At 31.7% G+C, this 15,820-nt stretch overlaps 1 protein-coding gene and 1 long non-coding RNA gene across 2 annotated transcripts in view; both read right to left on the bottom strand.

Moving 5' to 3' along the window:
- Window positions 1-15,820, bottom strand: part of LOC111416311 (neurotrimin-like) — a 255,005-nt gene that overhangs the window by 31,419 nt on the left and 207,766 nt on the right. The gene's annotated exons all lie outside the window — the stretch shown is intronic.
- LOC139430642 (uncharacterized) lies at window positions 188-2,305 on the bottom strand. The gene is made up of 2 exons (XR_011641034.1): window positions 983-2,305; window positions 188-376 (listed from the first exon to the last, which is right to left on the bottom strand). It is a non-coding gene; the product is annotated as an uncharacterized lncRNA (long non-coding RNA).

Raw genomic sequence — 15,820 nt, 5'->3', positions numbered from 1 at the left:
TTTAATTTAGTTTGTGTAAAGTTTTTATAAACAATGGGTAAGTATGTTCATCTAAAAAACTACCCCTTAGCATTTGAAGATGTTCTCGAAAAAGGAGTAATAGACGGTAATAATTTACGATATAAATTTTTATAAAATCTAAAATTTCATATTTTATAGTCCGAGATTCAATTGAAAAATGTATTCATTCCGAAAGGTAAGTTAAATTTTATTAATTTTATTGTATAAACTGTGATACACATAAAAAGGACTTATTTAAAAAGAATAAACCATCACAGTAAAAATTAAAACGATACATTATTTGAAGCGATACCATAAGTTAAATAATACAAATGATGCAGAACCAAATACTGATGGTGGAGAATAATCCATTCAACTGCAACAAAACTCGCATTAAATTTATTAATGAGTCAAAAGAAGGGCTTAGCAGCTCATTTCTTTTATGTTTTATGTGCGGGATAAAAAAGAAGCTTTACACTGAAGAAAGCAAAAAGTCTATTGAGATAAACTCTGCTGTTGTTTCTGTTATCTGTCGGTACCGGATATACACAGGCTGAAGAATTATTGTTATGTGTGGATATACTATTTATGTTAACAAAAACATTCCAAAAATATCAAGAACCCGTAAGTGACATGGCATAGCAGTCTATGAAGAACGCAGGTAAAGAAGAATTAATTTAGTTACAGCTTCAGGAGAAGTAAATAAAGACTGAATAAAGACTGTAAACGCTAAACGCTCGAACAACATCAATTACGATGCATCATCCGGAGTGGTACTGCTATAAAATAATTGTATACAATAAAATAAAATACTCGTGTATACAGGGTAATTCAGGTAGGTAGCGAAAGCCGATCAGGGTAATGATAGCAATTCGGTTATAATTTATGAGTGACATTTCACACGAAGAATATAAAAGAAAGAAGAATTTATTGGAAACTTGCAAGATGGATGCATTAACAGAAATAAAATACAAATTCTTACCAGAAGCTAAAGTACCAATCAGATATGGATCCAAGAAAGGTATCTGTGCCTAACTGCATCGAGATTTGGTGATGTATGTAGGATGAGAAATGACACGTCTTGCTTAAATAAAGTTAAATCAATCTTGTACTCGAAATTTGCTAGAAATAATAACACTAAACATGGCCAAGACTATGAATGACTTGCATTAAAAAAATTTGAAAGTAAATATAACTTGCCAGCAAACTCTTGAGTTCTATTCATCCGTAGGATGTATGGATTCTTAGTTGCAAGTCCAAATGAAACAATAAAAAACGAAAATGCCATCGTCGAGGTGAAGTGTTCAGCGAATTTCAAGAGCTTACATCTATTCAACGATGGCAAATTAAAATTTCCTAAAGATTTTTCTAGTCAGGGCTGTTTTATTTATTACACTATTAGCCATATTTTGTATACTTCAATCATTATTTAATATTATTATTAATTAGGTATTACATATTATTTCATTTACTTATACAAGGTGATGCAGACCATGCAGTCCATTTTTTTAAACAGAAATATTAAAAAAGTTCGAATGAAAAGTAATAATATTCATAAAGGAACCACATTTATTCAGCTATTTTTTGTTTAATTTTTGTAACTACCTGTTTTCAAATAAAATTACTTACACGGTTACTCTGAGACACCTGTATATCAAACGAACGCATAATAATACAACAAAGATATAATTTATAAATGTTGTACCGAACTTTTCACATTCCTGTATTGCAAATATATCTATTTTAATATAAAATGAAGTTATAAATGTTATTTTCGTTTCAAAATGATATAAATGTTTTATGCGTCGCAAAATTATTTATTGCATTTGAAATTGATTTTTGCCTTACATTCAATTGAATTATAAACCCATAATCTTAGATGTTCTCAACTTCTTTCTCTAATTTCTCTATTAAAAAATTAATATTCTATTCATATCGAAAAAAAGCATTAAAAAACTGATATTTGCGTAATGTAAATTGTTGTGAACCAAAATACTTAAAAAAAACAAACGTAGTAAAAAAGTGGGCTAAATAACTAAAATAATAAATAAATTGGAAAGTCAATAAAAAGATTGATTGTGATTCGTAATTAAGAAAAAGTGTTAATAAATAATAATATTTAGAAGAAGTCGTTTAATTTCTTCATTAACAACATCGACGAGAAAAAGAATCGTAATAAAATAAACACGATGTTTTTTTTATCTATAAAGGGTCGGGCCTAGTAGAAAATAAACTCCGCCTCGTTGCTTCCGAACGTCCGTCGTCTGCGCCCCTCAGAAACTGACCGACCTGGTAAAGTGGGCTCTTAAACAGTCAATGGAGCTGTTTTAACAAAGCTATTTTAACTTTTTACGTCTTAGTTTATATCGACAATTTATTGTACATACCTATTATACACTATTATACCTATATTGTACGTCAAACTTGACAAATATAAATAATAAATGACAAATATGACAAATATAATTGACAAATATAATAAATTTGGTATTGATCACCATAACTCCTTCGAAATGAACCCTCTCATACCCTCCATGAAATGTTTAATTAAATTACATAAGCAGGACAAAAGCATAAGACCTATAATCGGTAATAATAATACACCAACTAATAAAATTGCGAAAACTATCCAAAGATTTCTATATACAACTTTCAAAGGCACTTTCCCTTATTCTATCAGAAATTCCACCGAACTTGTAAATAAACTATCCACTTTGAATATCGACAATAACTGTAAATTGATCTCTTTTGACATCAAAAATTTGTATGCAAATATACCCATCACTCCAACCATCAAAATTATTAAAAAACACCTTATAGATAATATCATTGAATTAAATCTCGACCCCTTGGAAATCGACAGTTTCTTAAAAATACTTGAATTTACCTGTAATCTAAATTTCTAATAATAATTTCTAATAGATTTTTTAAAATGTCCGATGGATTACCTATGGGCTCTCCAATATCTGGGATCCTTGCAGATACATATGTAAACAAATTTGAACAGATACTTTTCTCTAACAAATATAAGCTTTTCACAAAAGATGTCATTTTTTATAGTCGATATGTTGATGATATACTAATTGTTTATAAAGGTAATTCCGCCAATCTGATAGCATTACAGAATATCTTTAATAATATTACCAACTTAGAGTTCACTATCGAAATGGAAAAAAGAACATGATTAACTTTCTAGACTTAAACATTACCAAGAATCTTTGTAATCAAAAACTTGAATTTAATATCTCCAGGAAAGACACATTTACGGACAATGTCATTGCCAACAATTCATATAATCCTAGACAGCATAAACATGCCAGTTTTCGATTCATGTTTAACAGAATTTATAACATCCCTTTGAACCAAAATAACTTAGAGGTAGAAATCAAGAAGATAATTACTATTGGTATGAATAATGGCTACTCTATAAACATTTTACAAAATATCTATAGTTCTAGAATTAACAACTTGATTTCTCCTAATATAAAAAACATCCCAAAATTCTTAATCCTCCCATTTCACCCTATTTTAGAAAATAAACTGAACCACAATTTACAAAAATTTAATTTATCCCCTGCTTTTGTAACTCATAACAAAATTAGCAATTTTTTAATTAATAATAAAGCCAAACATAGAAAAGAGGAATTAAATGTTGTTTATAAGATCGAATGTCCTGAATGCAATAAAATATATATCGGCCAAACGGGAAGAAATATATACACTCGGTTCAAAGAACATTTGTCCAGTTCAAGATCAGCCGTTCATAAACACATACAAGAACAAAAACACAGAATACAATTTCAAAATGTCAAACTGATTATAAATCTAAAGAAGTCAAATGAATTGAACCTTTATGAGGAATATAATATAGGTCTACACAAAAAAGAGAATATACTTATGAACGACATTGCTGACTTCGATACTAACAGATGTTTCCACGATTTTCTTTAGATCTACTTTATATACTATGTTATATGCATTTTGTTATGCATACCACTTCCATTTGAATTTCTTGTTACTGCCTGTCCTGTTTTCTCTTCCTACAAACGCGCATGCGATTATAAATCTCGTCAAAACCAGAAAATTTCCATCTACAATCAGTCCTTTCTTGTCAGTCATACTCCTGCCCTGTCGTCAATTCCATACGATTAAACTAAAGAGTTTTTAATTTTTAATTTTAACTCTGTAGCGTACAAAAAAAAATAAACAACAGCGATATTAAAAAAAAAAAAAATTAAAACGCCACAATAACGCAAGGTGCCGGCAAATCTCAGTCGAGACGGGGATGGATTTAAAAAAATTTTAGGGGCGCCAGTGGATCCGCGATAGTCTACCTTGCATTTACCAATCACATCAAGATCCACTCCGAAGTGAAAGATGAGTGACGTGAACAAAAATGAAATCCAAAATAATATGTTTAACCGTTTATTTAAAGTGATAGAAACAAAAAAAAAATATGTATAGATCACTGACAGAACCAAGAATATGTATTGAAAAATAAAAAAAAATTAATGATAAAAAAAATCAAATTAACCAAGGGTGTACTCGAGTAGCCTTTGATTTTACAAAAGCAAAAAAAAAATAATAGTATAATTAATCAATAATAATTAATAGCAATGGTAAGTACAAAAAAAAAATATATATATATATATAGATACATACGAATTAAATTTCTATTTTTTTTTCTTTTAGGAAAGAAAACGCGGTTTTTATCTTTTTTTTTTAACGTATCTAAATGATGATGGATACAGAAAATGTTACAATCTGACCTTTCTATGTTGATAGGTTCTTATTATTTTGCTCTTCCTCTTCAAAAAAAAATATTATTCCAACGAAGAAGATCCCAAGATCAAAATGGCTATAATACGGATCAAGACGATATCGGCACGTTGACGGAAATATCCAATATATAAAAAAAATTTATATCCGATACAAAAAAGCTAAAGAAACGATAAGAAAACTATTACCGATAGGAAAAATAAAGGAAAATTAGCTATAATCTTACCGTTTCGCTCAATAATGGTCAATTGAAACGCTTCGCAAATGGAAAATTTATCGAACTTCGCGTAAAAACGCGGCGTGGTTCAATTAAATCCTCCAACAGGAGTATCGACGAAATCACAAATCACAAAATTTCGACGAAATACAATTCGCGATCCCAAATCCCAAGAATAATTACTTTGGAGGGCACAAAAACTTAACCCTTAATTTGGATTGAATTGTTGAACCACGATGATCTTAAATCTCGAAAATTTTCTCCGAGCTCAAAACGACTTTCCGGCTCTTAATACTCGTCTCTGTCTTTTTTCGACCCGAAAATCTTCGCCACCACAAAACCCGTTCCGCCAAAAAACGCGATTCGAAATTATAACGAAAAATAAACCCTGACTTTTATGTAACCCCCCATTCAGTATTTAAATAAAATTACTCCTAAATTATTTTAATGGAAAAATTTACGTGTTTTAATTAATCAAAAAAAAAGAAATGTTACAACTCCGTCCAGTGCGTATCTTTTAAAATATAGTTCTAGTGATAATTTTATTTAGTTTGACGCTAAGTAAGTTGTCTTTTCCAGAGTATTAACCTGTTTTACTTGCTAATATTAAGCCATTTGTTTTGACGTTTTTAGTTTTAACCGTACAAATTTTACTGTCAAATATTTCAACCTGATGATTTGTTCTTCAATCAACGACTCTTGACGGTAAATTTGATTTTAATTTGTTTGTTTTTTGTAATTAGCTAATATGATAATGAAACTTATTTTTACTTTGTCTCTAGTCGTGCCAGATGAAGATCGCATAGTTTGATCGAAATACGTGTAGCACCGAAAATAAAAATTTAAATATATTTTTTCATCGTCTCTGAGATTTCTTATTTTTTAAATAATTTTACGATGAACCTGAAAATAACTTTAACTAAATTGACAAATAGGTTATAAAATCTTGTCGTCAAATAACTTTATAACCTATTTGTCAAGTTTGACGTACAATTTCATAGCCGACTACTGAATTTTCGCTTAATTTAAGCAACATTACGAAATACATGGGTTTAATTATTTAAGTTTTCTATGAAAACGACAAAGTTTTTTAAAAAATAATAAGAGTAAGAAAAGTTTTAGAATTAAATTCCACATGAAATGAAGTAGTAATGTATTAAATCCGCCAAAAGATTAAAAAAATCTGTCAAAATTTAGGGTACCATCACCTTTAATCAACCCTTTGAAATGCTTCAATTGAGTTCAATTTGCTACCAATTAATACCCTTGGTACACTCATAACGTATACCAAATTTGGTTTTTCTAGCTTAACGTATTACGAAGATATTGAACTTTTTAAAAATTTAAGAGCCAACTTTGAAGACCTATAACTCCTCAGGTGTACAACTTAGTATAGAGGTAAGTTACGTTAAATCATCTTAATTTATTGTCCTCTACATGTCCCTGCTCTGTGTCGGTTCTTATGTGAATCACCCTGTATACTGGTTGTCCCTCAGAAGTGGCTCACCCCCATATTTTTTTTTATTATTAGTGATATAAGAAAACTATTTGGAATGCATAATTAGGCCGTTAAAACGGATTATTACGACATGAAATCATTCTCTCTGTGCTTCCGGTTATACCGGAAGTGAGTTGGATAGACAGCATAATTTCACATAACTTTTACTTAAAAAAATTTTCACGATTGCTCCTAATTTTTGAAAAAAAAATTATTTTCGTTATTTTTTAGCGTTTTAGTACCTTCGGAAAATGTATTACAACTTTTGACGCATAGTAGCTAGGTTAATAGTATAAATTACGATATGTTCCTCTTGATTTGCTATTTTTCGAGCAGTGATCACTGGTATGCTTCAGTCAGTGGTTCTTATGTTATCGTGTTTTTTTAATACAGTTGTATTAAATTAGCTTTAAAAGAAAAATGCAAACAAACAATTAAGTTTAATTCAATTATTTTTGATCTTTCATTTTTTTTTTCTTTATTTTTTGTTCTTTTACACTAAATGTTCTGTAGCTGATAGTAACTTACAATGTACAGGGTGTCCCAATTTCGATGTCCGTATAGGCTATCACCGAAACTAAACGAGATAGAAAAAAAGTAGCTTACATGTCATGATCTCGTTTTTCGAGAAAATGTTAAAGCCGAAAACTCCGAACAGCTATTGTCTTTTGTTTTCGCTCTATCGGCAAAAACTGAAAGTTTTGCGAAAACGACAATCGCGAATATCTCACTTATTATCAAAGATGAAGTATTATAAATAAAACATTATATGGGCAACTTTTTACGAAGAATTCAGTGGCGTAGGTAGAATTTTTTTCCCATCTTTTATTTTCGAGATTTTAGACGTAACTTTATTTTTTTAAATGGAAACCATAGTTGGCTATGACTTAAAATAATTTGTTATTTTCTTCTGATAACAAATATATATAGTTTGTGGGGTATATTTCTTATAGTTATTGAATAATTAACAAAAATTCATTTTGTTCCATCTAAATCTAATGTATGTATTTAAAAGTTAATGTTGTTATGGTGATAACCATACCATGAGGGAAAGCATTGTTTCCAATTATTGCCAAAGTTTGTAGCAAGGACAGTAGAATCTAACAGGACTGCTACATCCATTGTATTTTTGTAGTCGACTACGGGTTGGTTGCCCGCACTCTACGTCACACTATTTGCCACGCCTGATAACTGTCTATGTTTTTAGAGGTTATATGATAGACATTAATACGTCTAAAAACATAAAACTTCAAATCTAATATGAATACGTCTAGGATATAACCTCTAAAAACACACAGCAAACGCATAGACCATAACAACAGCTAGGCGTGGAAAATGGTGTGACGTAGTTTGCGGGTAGGCTGTCACAACAATGGATGTAGCAGTCCTGTTAGATTCTACTGTCCTTGAGTTTGTAGTAGTATTTAAAAATTCACTAACAACTCTGGCATTATGTGCTGGTGCTCCGTCATATTGAAAATATATCATTTGAGACATATTTAGTGGCAAATTGTAGTCCAAAGGCTCAATGTGCTGCCTTAATATATTGAGGTATTTCCCTGAGTTTAAGTTTTTATGGTAGATACTATATGCCAAAATTCTATTATCTAAAAGGCACACCATACATTGAACCCCAATCTTCTTTGAACACTCAGAGACTTCATCGGTCCAGATTACATTTTGAACAAACAGCAGATTATTTAATTTTTTTAAATATCATCTACAAAATTCTAATCTTCGATTGACATCTCCGGCACGTAAATAATGAGTTAGCCCCGCTTTGAATGGTTTATACTTATTTTTCTTTCATATTCGGGAGCGGTGTCTTTTGGGTCAGACGTCTTGTTGCAATTTCTCTTGCAGGTCATTTTGGTATGTTTTTGTATGTGGTTTGGGGAAGGACCAAATATCTATTAAATTTTCTGCTGACCGGCTGAAAGTTCGTACGTGCGGTTGTCTTCTTTCTGGATATCTTGTGAAATAAAATGGTTTCCATTTAAAAAAATAAAGTTACGTCTAAAATCTCGAAAATAAAAGATGGGAAAAAAATTCTACCTACGCCACTGAATTCTTCGTAAAAAGTTGCCCATATAATGTTTTATTTATAATACTCCATCTTTGATAATAAGTGAGATATTCGCGATTGTCGTTTTTGCAAAATTTTCAGTTTTTGCCGATAGGGTGAAAACAAAAGACGATAGCTGTTCGGAGTTTTCGGAATTAGCATTTTCTCGAAAAACGAGATCATGACATGTAAGCTACTTTTTTTCTATCTCTTTTAGTTTCGGAGATAGCCTATGCGGACATCGAAATTGGGACACCCTGTACAATGTCCATTGTACAGGGTGTCCAAATTTCGATGGGTTTGCAGGATATCTCAGTTATTATGAAAGATAGAAAGTTGCGGTTTTCGCGAACCTGAGCTACTTTTTTGTGAAACTTATAATGCCGCAAACCAAATTTTCATAGACCTCTTCGTTTTTGATATACAGGGAGTATTTGAAAATTTACGATTTTCAGACACCCCCCGTATCTCGGCTATCCGGAAACTTAGTAATAAAATAAAAACGGGTTCTAATAGATTTTTTTACGGTGAATCCAATGGTGCACGTAGAATTTTTCTAGTCATCACGGTTTTTGAGTTATAAACACAACTTAGGTTTTTTTAAATGGAACCACCTATATTTTATTTTTTTATTGAACTGGATTTTTTTCATGCTTTTCAATGATATATAATACTCTATACTTACCTTTATAATTAACCTCGAAATTGAAAAAAAAATACATTATTTTATAAGTAGGCAATAATGATAAATAGACTGCCTAGCCTGACGTCACAGAGATGGGCGGAGCTTATATCGACTCCAAACAATTTTGTTGCTAACCACAGTTGCTAATGATAAACCGTAATAAAAATGTCATTTAAAATGTCATAAAAAGTCACTTAGTTTATTTTATTTTAACACTAATTGAAAAATTGCATATGGTGATTTACCGTTAGCAACACACTTAGCTATGAAAATGTTTGGAGTCGATATAAGCTCCGCCCATCTCTGTTACGTCAAGGCTTAGGTTGTCTATTAAGTGATCGCGTTGCTAGGATACCGGAATAAACAAAGTAAATATAGTTAATTACTGTCAAACTTAATTTTGAATTTTGTACTAACAATAAGTCGTGTGTTACTTACCTAATTACCTTTAATTAACTTAACTTAATTATCTTTTTCTTGAAATGGAGCGCTATGCAAATTATGAAAAATATGACATGCTAGCATGTTACATTCATGCAAATGAAAATGTTAATCAAGCTGCTGAATTATACATACATAGGTAGAATGCAACATTTATCAGCAATAACATTTTATTAGCAGATTGTTTCGCTTTAGATATCCAGAAAGAGCGCAACCAAATTCTAAAATTTTTTTGCGAATAAAGCGTAATTTGATCAATTATGGAAGTTTTTTGATGCCCAGGCCAAAAAAATATGATAAAGAAAATCGGAATAACAATGAAATTACCGTGTTAGGATGTGGGGAAGCCGCGCCTAAAACATCATGTAGGGAAATTGAATGTCAAGTTGGAATTAAAAAATCGACAGCCTGTGCGATTCTAAAAAAGTATAAATATAAACCCTACAAAGAACAAATAGTTCACCACTTACACCCGGGAGATGCCGAACGACGTTTGGAATTCTGTAACTGGTATTTGAACCATGCACAAAATAATATTGAATTTAGTTCCTCTATTATATGGTCTGATGAGGCATATTTTACCAGCACAGGAATCTATAATCGTCATAATAACAGGCATTGGCATCAAGAAAACCAACATATTGTAATTGAGCGGGAGCGTCAAGGAAAATTTGGTTTTAGCGTGGCATGTTTTATTATTGGGCCACGAATTGTTTACAAAATATTTGAAGGAAATCTTTGCGCTAATCGCTATTTGGCCATCTTGCAAGAGGCTTTGCCAGAGATTTTGGATGATATTCCTCTTATTCGGCTAAATAATATTTATTTTCAGCAGGACGGAGCTCCCGCTCATAATGCGCAGGTAGTGAGTCGCTACCTAACTGCAGAATTTCCTGGTAGGTGGATAGGCACACATGGTCCAACGCGATGGCCAGCAAGATCACCTGATTTATCTATTTTGGACTTCTTTTTATGGGGATATATCAAGAATCGGGTATATAGTACCCAGAATCGAACAAAATTGGAATTGAAAATTGCTGTAACTGATGCTTTTTCACATTTACAGCAACATCCCATAACTATTCTAAATGCAATTAAACGCATTACTAAACTTTGTGAAAAATGTGTGCATCAAAATGGTAACAATTTTGAACAATTCTTGTAACTTGAAGCCATATTTGCATAATGTTTAGTTTTTAATAATTTTTCGTTTTTAGCAAACAAAATTTAATAGATACATTTTTTTAATAAGTCAATAATTAATATTATAGTATTTTCAAAATTCTTTGTTTATTCTGGTATCCTAGCAACGCGATCACATAATTTATCATAGCCTACTTATAAAATAATGTGGTTTTTTTAATTTCGAGGTTAATTATAAAGGTAAGTATAGAGTATTATATATCATTGAAAAGCTTGAAAAAATTCTAGTTCAATAAAAAAATAAAATATAGATGGTTCCATTTAAAAAAACATAAGTTGTGTTTATAACTCAAAAACCGTGATGTCTAGAAAAAATCTACGTGCATCATTGGATTCTACGTGAAAAAATCTATTAGAACCCGTTTTTACTTTTTTACTAAGTTTCCGGATAGCCGAGATACAGGGGGTGTCTGAAAATCGTAAATTTTGAAATACTCCCTGTATATCAAAAACGAAGAGGTCTATGATAATTTGGTTTACGGCATTGTAAGTTTCACAAAAAAGTAGCTCAGGTTCGCGAAAACCGCAACTTTCTATCTTTCATAATAACTGAGATACCCTGCAAACCCATCGAAATTTGGACACCCTGTACATTATAATTTGGATTGTTTACTTTATTTTGGTTAAAACCTTCCAGGTCATCTGACCTCACACCTTTAGGTTATTTTATGTGGGACAAAATCAAAAATGAGGTGTATAATACGCCTGTAAGGTCTCGTAAGGCATTAGAAAATAAATTTTCTATTACCTCACGTGTTTATTCTCGTTTTTCTTTTAAAACTAATTTAATACAACTGTTAACTTACACCATTATTAAAAAAGAACCACTGACTAAAGCATAGCAGTGATCGCTGCTCGAGAAATAGTAAATCAAGAGGAACAGAGCGTAATCTATACTATTAACGTAGTTACTATGCGTCAAAAGTTATACCGAGAGATCAAAAAAGCCGGTCCGCTAAAAACTACTTTCCCAAGCGCTTGCTACCAATACTTACTGTCCTCGTCACAGCCTCCTCCCATCTCTACTTGTTTTTAATTTTCAACGTTCTTATTGGTCGACGAGGTAATATCGATTTTTAGTTTCAATGGTTTCGATCAGCTGAGCTCAGAGTCGTGTTCTTGGTTTTGGCGTTTGGTGTTTTCAATATTTCATTATGAATTTCATGCGGTTTTATTTAATATTATCTGTCTTTATTAAGGCAAAAATTCGATTGTGATTTTTCTCTAAGGTAAATAATTATTTTATTTTAAATCGGTTTGGCATAAACTTCGTTGATTTATTTTTAGGTTAAATCATGCTGTTCACCTTAGAAGAAGACAAGTTTCAAAGTTTCTTCTCCAATCTTATCTTCGAAATGGAGTAAAAGATCAAAATGGGGTATGAAAATATTCAACAAGTCTTTGTGTAGAGGAATTTAGGGAGACATGCCTGGAAAATGTAGTGTATTACCTTATGTCATGACATTAGGAAAGTTGTCAAAGTGCTTTGTTACAAGAATTCATTGAATAATTACATGATGATGAATTGGAAGAAGGATTTTTTCAACATGACAATGCAACTGCACGAACAAACAAAAGATTCCTTCATGAATTTTATGATGATTGAGTAATTGGTAGAGAATGTTGGCCACCTCGCTCACCTGATCTAACCCCTCTAGATTTCTTATTATTCGGTCATTTCAAAAATTCTGTCTACAAAAACCGTTTACAGACCATAGAAGAATTGGAAGATGCAATACAACACAACGTTCAACAAATAACTGCAGAGCAACTTGTACAGGTCTTCGATAATATGAAAAGAAGAATCACTTTATGTTTAGAAAAGAATGGTCAACATTTTGAATTCGTTTTATAATAAATAAAACTTCTAAACTTTTATTTTTATAATAAAATAAAAGATCTTTTTTTGATTTATGAAATAAATTAATTACAAAAGAATAGTTTAAAGGGTTTTCTTTTTATTAATTAATCCTTTTTAATTATTTTCATCATAATTTAAATTTACATCCACCAATCTAACTCTAGAGAGAATTTATTTCGAATTTTGTTTAACGAGAGTAACATTTTTAATTTTGTGCGTGTGAGTTTTTAAGGTTATGTTTACTAAACTAAAAGTTTCCTCCCATTTCCCCACCACTATTAAAACAAGTGGAAGGAGGGTGTGACCGCTGTGACGAGGGCAGTAAGTATTGGTATCAAGCGCTTGGGAAAGTAGTTTTTAGCGGACCGGCTTTCTTGATTGCATTGTAGTGCATTTTCCAAAGGTACTAAAACGTTAAAAAACAATGAAAACGATCGTGAACATTTTTTCAAGTAAAAGTTATATGAAATTATGCTGTCTACCCAAATGAAGAAAAAAAAATTGTAAATTTAAAAAAGTTGCGAAATTAGTACTCACATCCGGTATAACCGGAAGTACAAAGTAAATGATTTCATGTCGTAATAATCCGTTTTAACGGCCTAATTATGCATTTCAAATGGTTTTCTTATATCACTAATAATAAAAAAAAATATGGGGGTGAGCCACTTCTGAGGGACACCCGGTATGTAAGTGTGCATAAAGAAAGTAATATACGATAATGTTACGGTAGGTGACGATTGGAATTTAAAAATGGTAAACGTATACTTTTGCAAGAATTTTCGGGCAAATACTCTTCAGTTATTCCGTTCGGCGCAATACGTCGGAAGAGGTAAAACCCTTCAAGGTACAATTTCACGGTCGCGCACGACGGTCGCTCGAATAAATTGCGTTTGAAAATCAACTGCTGAAACCGCCGAAAGCAATATTCACCGCCCTACTGCCGGAATAATGTTCCTTCTTCGTTCCCCGGTAAAGTAACTGCCACTTTGTGACGTCATATTTGAAAGAGGTTCTCCTCCTTATTGGACCTAGCTACTCCTACCAAAAAATATTAGGTTTCCGTTTCGTATATATTCCCTTACATTCCTAACGTATCTCTTTCAATATTACTGCAAATATGTGCGTATTTCAAGTTTTACTCTTTTTAAGCTTTTTCGCTTTTACGATTAATTTCAAAGAGTAAAAAATTTAAAAGTGAAAAGGAAAAAAATTAAAAAAGGTATTATATCATAACTTAAACTTCTTTCAACTTTTTTCATGGATGAGAATTTATTTTCTCGTATTTCGTAGAAATGCGAAGGGCGCCATTTCGCCGTCCGGTCCAATTTACGAGCAGGCGAATCACGTAGTGTTGTAATTCGTGTTTTCCGCCAAACGAACTCGGCTCGGTCCGATACAATAATGCGCCCCGCAATCTCTTAATAGCGACGTCATCGACGGAGCGTAACGGCGTCGTTACGCCGGAAGTAACGATTTTAATAATCTTAAAGACCGCGGAAAACCTAATGAGCTACCCGCCACAATTATAAAAGACGAGACGTCGGATAACGTCTAAGATAATAAGAGATCGTTAGCGACGAACCGTTTCGTTTTTATCGTTCATTGAAATAAATTGAGAATTTATTTCTTTGTGCAAAATTCAACGTAATACTCGACAAACAACTTAATTAGTTGATAAGGTACCTATTTATCTAAATCGCCGTGTAGAAAGTTTCTTTTCTATCACTAATATTACTGTAATTATTGTGAAAGTGGAGAAGTTCTAAGTAGTTAGTTCCAATTAGGGAGTCTTTTAATTTTTGTGTCGAAGCTCCGTTCTTTATGTTTATTGTTATTATTTAAGGAGAAAAAGAAGGTCCTCCAATTTACTTTAGTTTTCCTTTACCCGAGGGGTCGTTGAGTTCAAACTTAATGAAGCGCTTGGAATCTCCTTAACGCGTCCCGCGGCGAACCAATTATTTTTCTCGACTTTCCCTCGTCTTCGGAATAACTCCCTGGCCCTTCTTCCTTTTTAAATCCTCCCACCTCCAGTGTTGTTATTATTTCTTCAATGCCTTCCTTAGTAATAACCTTCTTTATTATTATTATTATCTTTTTCATAAATAAATTAAAATTATTTTAGTTCATTTTAAGGTAATACTCTATTTTTAAGATATTAATAACATTATTTTAGTTGTTTTTAGTTTTTTATTAACTCCTGAACAACCAAACCTTACTGATATAGAGTCATACAAATTTAACTCGTTGTATTGCATTCAGTTCCTTTTAAAATATTACGCATTAAAATATCTTAATTCTCTCAATTTCTATGAAAAGGAATGATATTCATCACGGTCAAACGTTCCAGGTTGCACAATGTTAAATAAAGTTACCTTATTAAATAAAAACCTTGTAAATATGTAAATAAAGTTTGCCTCTCACAAGATACCAAAATGAGATTAAAAGGTGCATATAATTCAGTTAGCGGAGATTCAAAACTATCTTTTAAGCAAACAATCTGGACCCCTGCTATCTGTTAAATTACATTAGAGTAAGAAAGATGCAAAATCTTTAGATGAAAATGGAACAGAAATTGAAACCTTTATGAATAATCTGACGATAATTCGACCAAATGCTATCCGAGATATTACAAATGTTTTACAGCCAATTAAGGAAAGACTAACTATAAATGCCTTTTGTAACGGTCTTCGAAACAATGAGCTGCAAATTATTGTAAAGTCTCGAAATTATATTTATCTTAAGTAGGCTATTAAAGCGGCAAAAGACAAAGATTATAAATCCAATAGTGAAATTTTCCACGATAATTTTAATAATAATTGTAGAATACGTAGTAGATGTCAACGTTCATTGTGAATCCAAACATTATGGTAACAGCCGACAGAATAATTAGAGTCAACAAACGTCTCATAATACACTTCGAGGTCGTAATAACACACGAGGAAATTCATCAAACTTTTACTTTGCATATCTATTAATCTCTGTGACGAAAAGGCTTATCATTATCATCTAAGAATAGCAAACCTAACTCACTTACGCTAATGACAGACGGTAAATCCATCAGAAGACTTATA

The sequence above is a fragment of the Onthophagus taurus genome, chromosome 7 (assembly GCF_036711975.1).
Source record: "Onthophagus taurus isolate NC chromosome 7, IU_Otau_3.0, whole genome shotgun sequence".
NCBI classification, from domain to species: Eukaryota; Metazoa; Arthropoda; class Insecta; order Coleoptera; family Scarabaeidae; genus Onthophagus; species Onthophagus taurus.
The sequence above is the reverse complement of the archived record's forward strand: the minus strand, read 5'-3'. Positions and strand labels throughout refer to the sequence as shown.